The 8,987-nt window shown below is 39.7% G+C and overlaps 1 long non-coding RNA gene across 2 annotated transcripts; it reads left to right on the forward strand.

Moving 5' to 3' along the window:
- Positions 1 to 476: 476 nt before the first annotated feature.
- LOC128606901 (uncharacterized) lies at positions 477 to 3,502 on the forward strand. Of its 2 annotated transcripts, none has more exons than XR_008385767.1 (3): positions 477 to 614; positions 1,420 to 2,505; positions 3,426 to 3,502. It is a non-coding gene; the product is annotated as an uncharacterized LOC128606901 (long non-coding RNA). The 2 variants fall into 2 exon arrangements; XR_008385768.1 differs by having other exon boundaries at positions 3,442 to 3,502.
- The last annotated feature ends 5,485 nt before the right edge of the window (positions 3,503 to 8,987 follow it).

The following is an 8,987-nucleotide window of genomic DNA, read 5'->3' on the forward strand; positions in this document are numbered from 1 at the left end:
TTTAGACAAACCTTCAATACTGTAACCCGGGTCACTAAGGAGTTAAAATGTAATCTTGAGGAAAAATATTATGCTGTATATAGTGGGGGAAATTAGAATTGGATAAGTTGACATTTTTTCCAGTAAATATATTTCCAATGAGGCTATTCACATGAAATTTTCACCAGACTTTGGTATTAACTCAAGAAATCTACACATATAAAGAAATCCAAACATTAAAGTCCAAAAATGAAGTTACGTGTAATAAAAAGGAATGACAGAGGACAAAAGTATTAAACATGCTAACTGAAATTTATTTAATACTTAAATAGTGGAGATGCCTTTGTTTGTAATGACAGCTTCAAGACGCTTCCTGTATGATGAAATTAATCTGCCGCAGTATTCAGGTGTGATTTTGGCCCATTCTTCTAAACATATTGTCTTTAAATCTTGTTCAGTTGGATTCAAGTCAGGTGATTTACTGGGCCATTCTAACACCTTTTTTTCTTTCTCTGAAACCAATTGAGAGATTCCTTTGCTGTATGCTTTGGATCGTTGTCCTGCTGGAAGTTCCACCCACGTCTCATCTTCATCATTCTGGTGAATGGCAGCAGATTATTCTCAAGAATCTCCTGGTAAAGGGCTCAGTAGTTATATCATACACTTTCTGTCAAACTGTCAATCAAAGTAGTGTGTGCTGATTTATGGCGTTTCTGCAGGTAAGCTAATTTATGACCAAGGGTGGGGGTAACCCTATCGAGTGTATCAGGGGGTCAATCTGGCTCCTGTGTGTCTGGGCTGTGGTGGAGATGGGTGTGTGGGGGGAGTAGCCCCCTTCCCAACAAAGGTGTTTATGTAAATGAGTCTGGGTTTTTTTTTTGGGGGGGGGGGGGGGGGGTGGAGGGTTGGGGGTGAAATGCGTCTGAAAAGCGTATCAATGTTTAATATTGGGCATGTGTTTGTGTTACTTTGTGGGGTTATTTCGTTTGTGTAAACACATTGTTAGAAAAAGAATGATGTTTGAATGTGTAGATATATGAGTAGAATATTTGTATGTGAAATAAATGAAAACAAATGTTAATTACGTTTTTAGGGAGTCCCGGTTTGCCTTTGAATAAAAAGTTTAGGAGGTAAAGCGTTTTTTTAAAAAGAATCTGTTTAAAACAATCGCGTGTATTACATAACTTCTAAACGTAAACCTTTAGGATGTAAAAAAAAAAATGATTAAAAGGGTTGTTTAAAAAGAATCCGTATTATTTGTCTTCCAAAAAACACATAAAACCTATAGGATGTAATGTTATAGGAGATTTAGATCTCAGATATATGTAGCCTCAGTCCTACCGTTATTTCCAGCTTATTGTAAAATACAAGCTGATGTATTATGTTATGTGATGTTATGTGAAAACGATTAAAACTGTATTATAATTAAACTATGTCAAGAACCCCAACCTTGACAGTGTGGGGAAAAAGAACCACGCGAGAAGAAGAAGAAGGAGAAGGAGGGGGGCAAGACAGCAACATAGAGAAAGACGGACTGGAAAGTCTTCTGGTTCGGGGGCCGCTGAGAAAGCTGTTCTGGACATTAGGCCCATCCAGCAAGATCTGAGAGATGTACAGCTCGACACGCTGGATATAAAAAGAACTGAAAAGCTGATATGGAAAAATGATTGTGTAGTGGAAGAGTGTGATAGAATACTGAGTACCTTAAATCAAATGACAGCTGAAGCTGAAATGTTAAAAAAAAAAAAAAACGTGCTAAATACAGGAGGACTGAATACATTAGGAAATTAAGTCAGAAACATGGGAGAATAGCGAGACTCTCTAATCTTGCTAGACAAATAAATGAAATGGAAAGACTGATAGAACGATTAAATCTGAAGAAAGCCCAGTAAAAACATACATCCTGTTTTTACTTCCTGTTTTTTACAGCCAGCGCTAAAAACACACACAGCTTTAAGGCGAGTACTCAAAAACCACAATCCCCCCAACCTCTGTTTATCTGTTACAGACCCAAATAAGGGCATGCCTCCTGTTTTCTACATACAGCTTCAGAGTTTTCGCTCGTAAACGCATCCGAACACCGTGGAGAAGGCGTTGCGGTTTTGAGCGAAAACTTAGACTCCAGCGCTTGAAACCACAAGCGAAAGGTGTATATAAGCTTCGACCAGACGAGTGTTCAGGGCCGCGCCTCGGGTGAAGGTTATTCGTTTTAGTTTCTTGTGAAGGAAGAAAAACTATCTGATCCTGCGCGATCAAAAAAGGGGATAATTTTATGTCTCTTCTTAAAAGAAAACTATTTTCAGACTCTGCATAGTCGCTGGTTTTTTCTTTATTTTATTTTTCTTTATATTCTGAGTTAATATAATTGTAATCCTTATTGTTCTTTAATAAACCGAAGTCCGTTCAAAGGGACGATTCGTATATCTTACTCCGTGAGTAAAATTCCTTCGCTACACACACCTTCAGTGAAAGGGAAAGGATCATTGGTTCTCTAGCCCAGCGGCATGAGTCTCCGCCTCTGAGAAGGTAAGAGGAAGTGTTTTTACATGCTCTATTAGTTGAATGACAGAGTAGCGAGTAGAGGATTAATATTTGGGATATTAATTCTGATGAAATTCAACAGTAAAAATGGTTAAAAGAGCTGTTTAAAAAGAATCGCGTGTATTACATGACTTCTAAACAAAGATCCATATGAGGTAAAAATGTTAAAGTGTTGGCTAAAAGAATCCCCGTATTCTTTAAGCTAGAAAATAAGTTTTCCCGAGATGTCTTCCATTCGCTGGGTTAAAGCATTAATGACGTTAAACGAAACACCTCTCTCTCTCTCTAAACTCCGCCCATACATACGTGTTTCAGACACACCTCTCTCTCTCTCTCTCTCTGTCTCAACCCCAAGCCATACACGTGTTTCACCGTTAGACAGCGCTTTCTGTCAAAATGTCAATCGAAGTAGTGTGCTAATTTATGATCTTTGTGTTTTTCTTGTAGGACAGTTTGTAGGTACAAATAATTTATGGCCCTTTGTGTTTTTCCTGATCAAGAGTTTTGTGGGGGAGACACTTATTTTATGACCAGGGGGTCATGGTGTAATCCTATCAGTTTGTTTATGGGAATGAGTTAGTGTCTGGGGGTGTTAATGGCTTTAAGATACACACAACAATAGGTAGGCTCTATGTTTAAAAGTGGAGTCAGTTACGCAGAAGTCTCTAAGTATCGGCTGTGTACCAGTGTTTGCGCTGTGTAATTTTTATACGAACCGGCTTCTCATTTTAGCACACCGCTAAAGCTTTATTTTTATTTTGAGGAATATTTTAAAGAGGAGATGGCTGTCTATCTTAACAGGAAGTGTTTTTTAATTATTATTATTATTATTATTATTATTATTATTATTATTAAGAATGTTTATTTATAAACGAATTTATGGGGTTATTGTAATGGATAAACAGGTATCTAACGCTACAGGTGATGCTGACATTGTGTCTATTCCGGACATCGTAGACGAAATCAAGTTTCTGAACAAGGCAAGTGGTACATGTGTTATTATTTATAAGTATTCATTCCTATGTATGATGTGTTGTGTATGTGTAGAATGATTATACTTTTTATTTTACACAAAGGCTCGAACTCAGGCGGTGCGGCTCCGCGAGTCAGGTTGGATAACCCCGTGCTGGGTATGTGGTGTAATAATTAGATATTTGGCGGTTATGTTTAAATGTGGTTTATGCTGTTTTATGCTGTTTTCTTATGTTTATGATCGCCACTCCAAAGTTCAAAAATAGTGTTACGGGTTCTACTGAATGGCGTGTGTCAACAAATTCTGGAAAGGCCAAGCGTAAAACAGTCGCTCAGGTATAGTATAGCATAGGCATAGTGACGTCTACAACGCCTAAACGCAAGCAATCAAGATCTCCCCCAGGATCGACAGACGGTATGTAGCATGTATTTTAAAAAAGAGTGTTTCATCATCCTAATTCATACAGATTTCCTAATTCGCGTTGACTTTTTTTCAGAGTCAGTTGTGAATGAATGGACTGTCGGTGAACCGCACGCTATAGAGTGTGGTTTGAGCTGGGATCATGAGTTGTTAGAATCGTGGGACGCTTGTGCATTTTCCCCGGCTCCTGGAGAAACATGTTCCAGCGAATGTCTGACAGTGGGGGAGGACGATTCTGAGACTCTGCCTTCAAATCAAGAAGCTTATGGCCGGCTATTATAGACAACAACAGAGACTTATCTGAATTGATACGAACCGGGTTCAAGACCATCGAGGGCCGTATTGCGGGGATTGAAAAGAGTTTTGCCGGCTTCGCAGAACGTCTGGACAACCTTGAGAAGAAACAGCTTTTTTATAATCAATCTGTGACGGAGACATTACAACGACACACCATCACGAATAAACACATTATAGCTACCCAGAGGCTCCTTGCTGGTGAGATTCGCCACGTTGGCCACGACCAATATTTGACAACGGAGTTGTGAAAGCAACTTGTGCAATTAGTTAAAAACAAGAAACTCAGGTGAGTTGTACAATACCTTTTTGTTATACATCTGTGTGTATACGTGTGTTTATTTGCTGATTCGCATCTGTTTTATTGTGTGTGATTTTTTTTTACTAGTTTTGTCTCAATTAAAAAAAAAATTGTAAAAAATGTCAAAGCGTTGTGGTGAAACAGTTTGTAATCAGGGAGCAGTAATTAAATTTTGAAAATGCGACGAGGACGGTTTGTGTTCCTTTGAACAGCACGGTAACACAGAGACATTACAGTATTTAATTCGGACAATGGAGGATCTGAATAGATCTGAGTCTACTACTGATACATTGGTGGAATTGTTAAACACTGTTAGATCAATGGCTGAGGCTCACACAGAATCAATGCCAAATTTGTCGTTAGACCATGATTCAAATTCACATCAGATGGGTTGGGGGTCAGACATCCAATCGTATCGATCGTTTAATCCTTCGGAGCCAAATTTTGGGTTATCCGAATCCAGTTTTGAATCTATTGTAAGAGAGGGTGGGGATGTTGGTGGTTATACGGTGTTACCGAGACTCAGATTTAATAGTTTGGAGATACGGCATCGTATAAGTATGCGTGTGATAACCGCTCCAGACCTGGCTGCGTACATTATATTTCTGCATGATATCATGTCTGAAATAGTGTCGTTTTCCAGACTACTGGCCAGTGATAGGAGTTTAATCAACATTACCTTGAGAGGCCCTAGTCTACCCTCTGATGTTATCGCTGTCTTGTCACCTGATAATGATTACGATGTGTACGTATTCGCAAACCAGGTTGAGAACATTATGCAGAGCAATTCTGATGTGCGGGCTGATGACTGTCTGGGTCTAAATGTGTCTATAGCTCGCGGTAAACACAGTGGTGCATATCGAAAGATACGTGATTTAGCTCATAACGAAGTTATTGCCAGAAACAGAATGAATCTGTTTTGTCCCAATAATATATCTAACAATCTGTGTTTTGTGATCTGTCTGGCCCATTTTCTACATCCACAAACGTCGTGTACTGATCTAGAGCCGATAGCCGAGTCTCTACAGAAAACTGCAGGATATTCAGTACAGCAAAAGATAGGGTTTAATGACATCACACGGTTTGAAGGTTACACATTAAAATAGTGGTGTTCCATAGAACATGCTCTGGTCTGTTGTAACACTTTACGACCAATGACGAGCCTCATAATAAGACCGTGTTCTTGTATCTACACAACAAGCATTATTTCATGATTAAGAACCTAAAAGCGTTCATTGGTACCACATATGTGTGCGACTACTGTCACCATGGTTTTACTAGCGTAGAGACCATAGGTGTAAATACGTTTGCGATGTTTGTAATGTGCCTGATTGTCATAAATACGCTGGCAAAACGAGGCAATGTCACAATTGTTGGCGGTACTGCAGATCAGCCTACAGTTATAAAGCGCATAAACAAATGCAAATAGGACAACAGTATGGTCAGTGTGATGTCACTAAATACTGTCAGAAATGTAATAGGCGACATCACGTCAACGGATCCACTCCAAAACAGCACGTGTGTCCTGCAGAATGTTGTATCCATTGTAACGCTGAACTGGTTAATGACGGCGTACAAATATATTATGATTTTGAGACACAACACACAGACGGTAAACACATTGCAAATTTCGTATGCGCAATTACGTTTAAAGGGGAAGAGTTCACAGCCGCTGGTACAGACTGTATAGATCGACTTGTTAAAAAGTTTAGACAGCCTCATTATCAGAATTTCACATGGGTTGCACACAATGCTTCTGGGTTTGACAACTTTATACTTTTGGAATATTTTGCAAAAGCAGGGCTAACAATCCAAATTACTATGCAAGGTTATCGGTTCATTTTAATGTATGACAAGACATTCAAGCAACTTTTCTTCGACAGCTACTCATTCATCCCTATGCGTCTGTCCATGACGTCCGCTGCGTTAAATCTAACCTGTGCTGAGAAAGGTCATTTTCCACACCTGTTCAATAGAATAGAAAACGAAGACTATGTAGGCCCATACCCTGACAAGCATTTCTACGGCTGTGAGACAATGTCTGACAAAGTGAGGGCTCTGTTTGATGAGTGGTATGTTACGGTATCGGGTAAGGTGTTTGATTTAAAAAAAAGTGCTCGCCATGTATGACAAGAACGATGTCGTTTTGCTCCGTGAGGCATGCATGAAGTACCGTCACGAATTCATACAGTGTACCAAACTCGACCCATTCAGATACACCACTTTAGCCGCGTGCTGCATGGCCGTGTATAAAACCCGCTTCCTACCAAATGACACCCTAGCTCTGACCCATAACAACACATACACAAATCAGAACAAGACATACTCAACCGTTTCCATTGAATGGCTTGAATATGTCAAACAACACACAGCATAAACATTCAGCACGCATTAAACCACGGTGAGATGGAGATTGGAAAATACCATCTCAATGGTTATTATGAAAAGGATGGTGTCAAATACGCTTTCGAATTCAATGGATGCATGTTTCACGGACATGATTGCCCAACCATTTACATACGTTATCAAAAGTGCCCTATGGCTTGCTCAGAAGACAATTTGATGACAAAGTCAAAATATTGGAAAAAGCGTATGGTCTCCATGTTGAGGTGATGTGGGAGTGTGATTGGAATAACGCTAAACAGACCGATGTTGCTGTAATGGTGTTTATGTCCACTTACACACATCCTGAAAGATTGAAACCACTAGAAACCGCTTGTATGCGTTAGTTAGGTCGTACTAACGCATACAAATTGTATCACAAAGCCGACGTTAGTGAAAAAATACGATATGTCGACTTTACAAGCTTGTATCCCTTTTGCCAGGCCAAAAAAATGCTATCCCATAGGACATCCACAAATAATTTTCAAGGATTTTGAACCTCTTGAAAATTATTATGGGTTTGTCAAGGCAACAGTACTGCCACCACGAAAACTGCTTCACCCCGTCCTTCCCTATAGGACTGGTGGTAAGCTTATGTTTCCACTCTGTCGTACATGCGCCGAACAGCTTAATCAGACAGACCTGTGTGGCCATACTGATGAGGAAAGAGCGATTTCAGGCTGTTGGGTCAGCATCGAGCTGTTGAAAGGTGTGGAAAAGGGTTATGTTGTAACGAAAGTGGACGAGGTGTGGCATTTTCCACAATGGTCAGAAACTTTGTTTTGTGACTATGTTAAAACATTTTTACAATACAAACAAGAGGCCAGCGGGTTCCCCGCACACGTTGTGACAAACGCGGACAAGGAATCCTACATCTCAGATTACTTTGAGAAAGAGGGGATTAAGATGGTCATTGATTAGATAAGTCATAACGCAGCATGGCATGGTTATGACTATTAACAAACTTCTGCTGAACTCACTTTGGGGTTGTTTCTCTATGCGTGAAAACTTGCCGTGTACAGAACTAATTTCGGACCCAGAACAATTTACACAACATATATTTGGTGATGGTTACAATATTAAACACTTTTCCTTTGTGTTAGACAGCATAGCGCTAATTCAGTGGTGTTATGCGGATAGGAAAGGGGATCAGACTCGTGACATCAACATCTTTCTTGGGGCTTTTACAACAGCTCATGCATGTCTAGAGCTGTATGAATTGATGGACAAATTGGGTGACAGGTTATTGTACAGTGACACAGACAGTGTGATCTTTACATCTAGAGAGGGTGACTGGGAACCTCCGTTGGGGCCCTATCTCGGTAATTTAACTGATGAGGTTGGAGAAGGTGATCACATTATCGAATTTTGTTCAGGCGGGCCAAAAACATATGGTTACCGCACTGCGAAGGGTAAGGTTTGCATGAAAACCAAAGGTATCACACTCAACGCTGTAAGTTCAAAAGCCATTAGATTAGACACACTGATTTGACTTGTTGACCACTACGTCGTGGGGTCGGATAATAGTCATCATATACTGGCATACACAGACACCATTGTACGTAATAAAAAACATTTCACACTACACAATAGGTCAGTCGTTAAAAAGTTTAAGGTGTTCTACAACAAATGCGTGCTGCTCCCTGATTTTACAATGCTCCCATATGGCTTCTGACAATCTTTTTGGACATAGGGGGGTGTGAGACACAGATGATTTTGATTTCAGATTACAACACCCGTTTTCATGTGTGATAAGCGGCCCTTCAAACTCGGGGAAGTCATATTTTGTAAAAATGTTGTTGCAAAATGCTGTACAGTTGATTTAAAAAAATTGAAAATATTGTGGATACTTATGATTGTTGGCAACCGTTGTATGATGAATTGCTGAAAATGTACAAAATAAAATTTGTTGAAGGATTACCACAGACTCTGAATGATGATGCTCTGTTTCCGGTCAACACAACTAATTTGTTGATCCTTGATGATCTGATGAAAGAGGCCAGAGGGAGCAACGAGGTGGAAAAAATGTTTACACAGTATGTACATCATAGAAATCTTAGTGCTATTTACATTGTGCAGAATTTATTTTGCCAAGGG

This window comes from Ictalurus furcatus, chromosome 4 (genome assembly GCF_023375685.1).
Source record: "Ictalurus furcatus strain D&B chromosome 4, Billie_1.0, whole genome shotgun sequence".
NCBI classification, from domain to species: domain Eukaryota; kingdom Metazoa; phylum Chordata; class Actinopteri; order Siluriformes; family Ictaluridae; genus Ictalurus; species Ictalurus furcatus.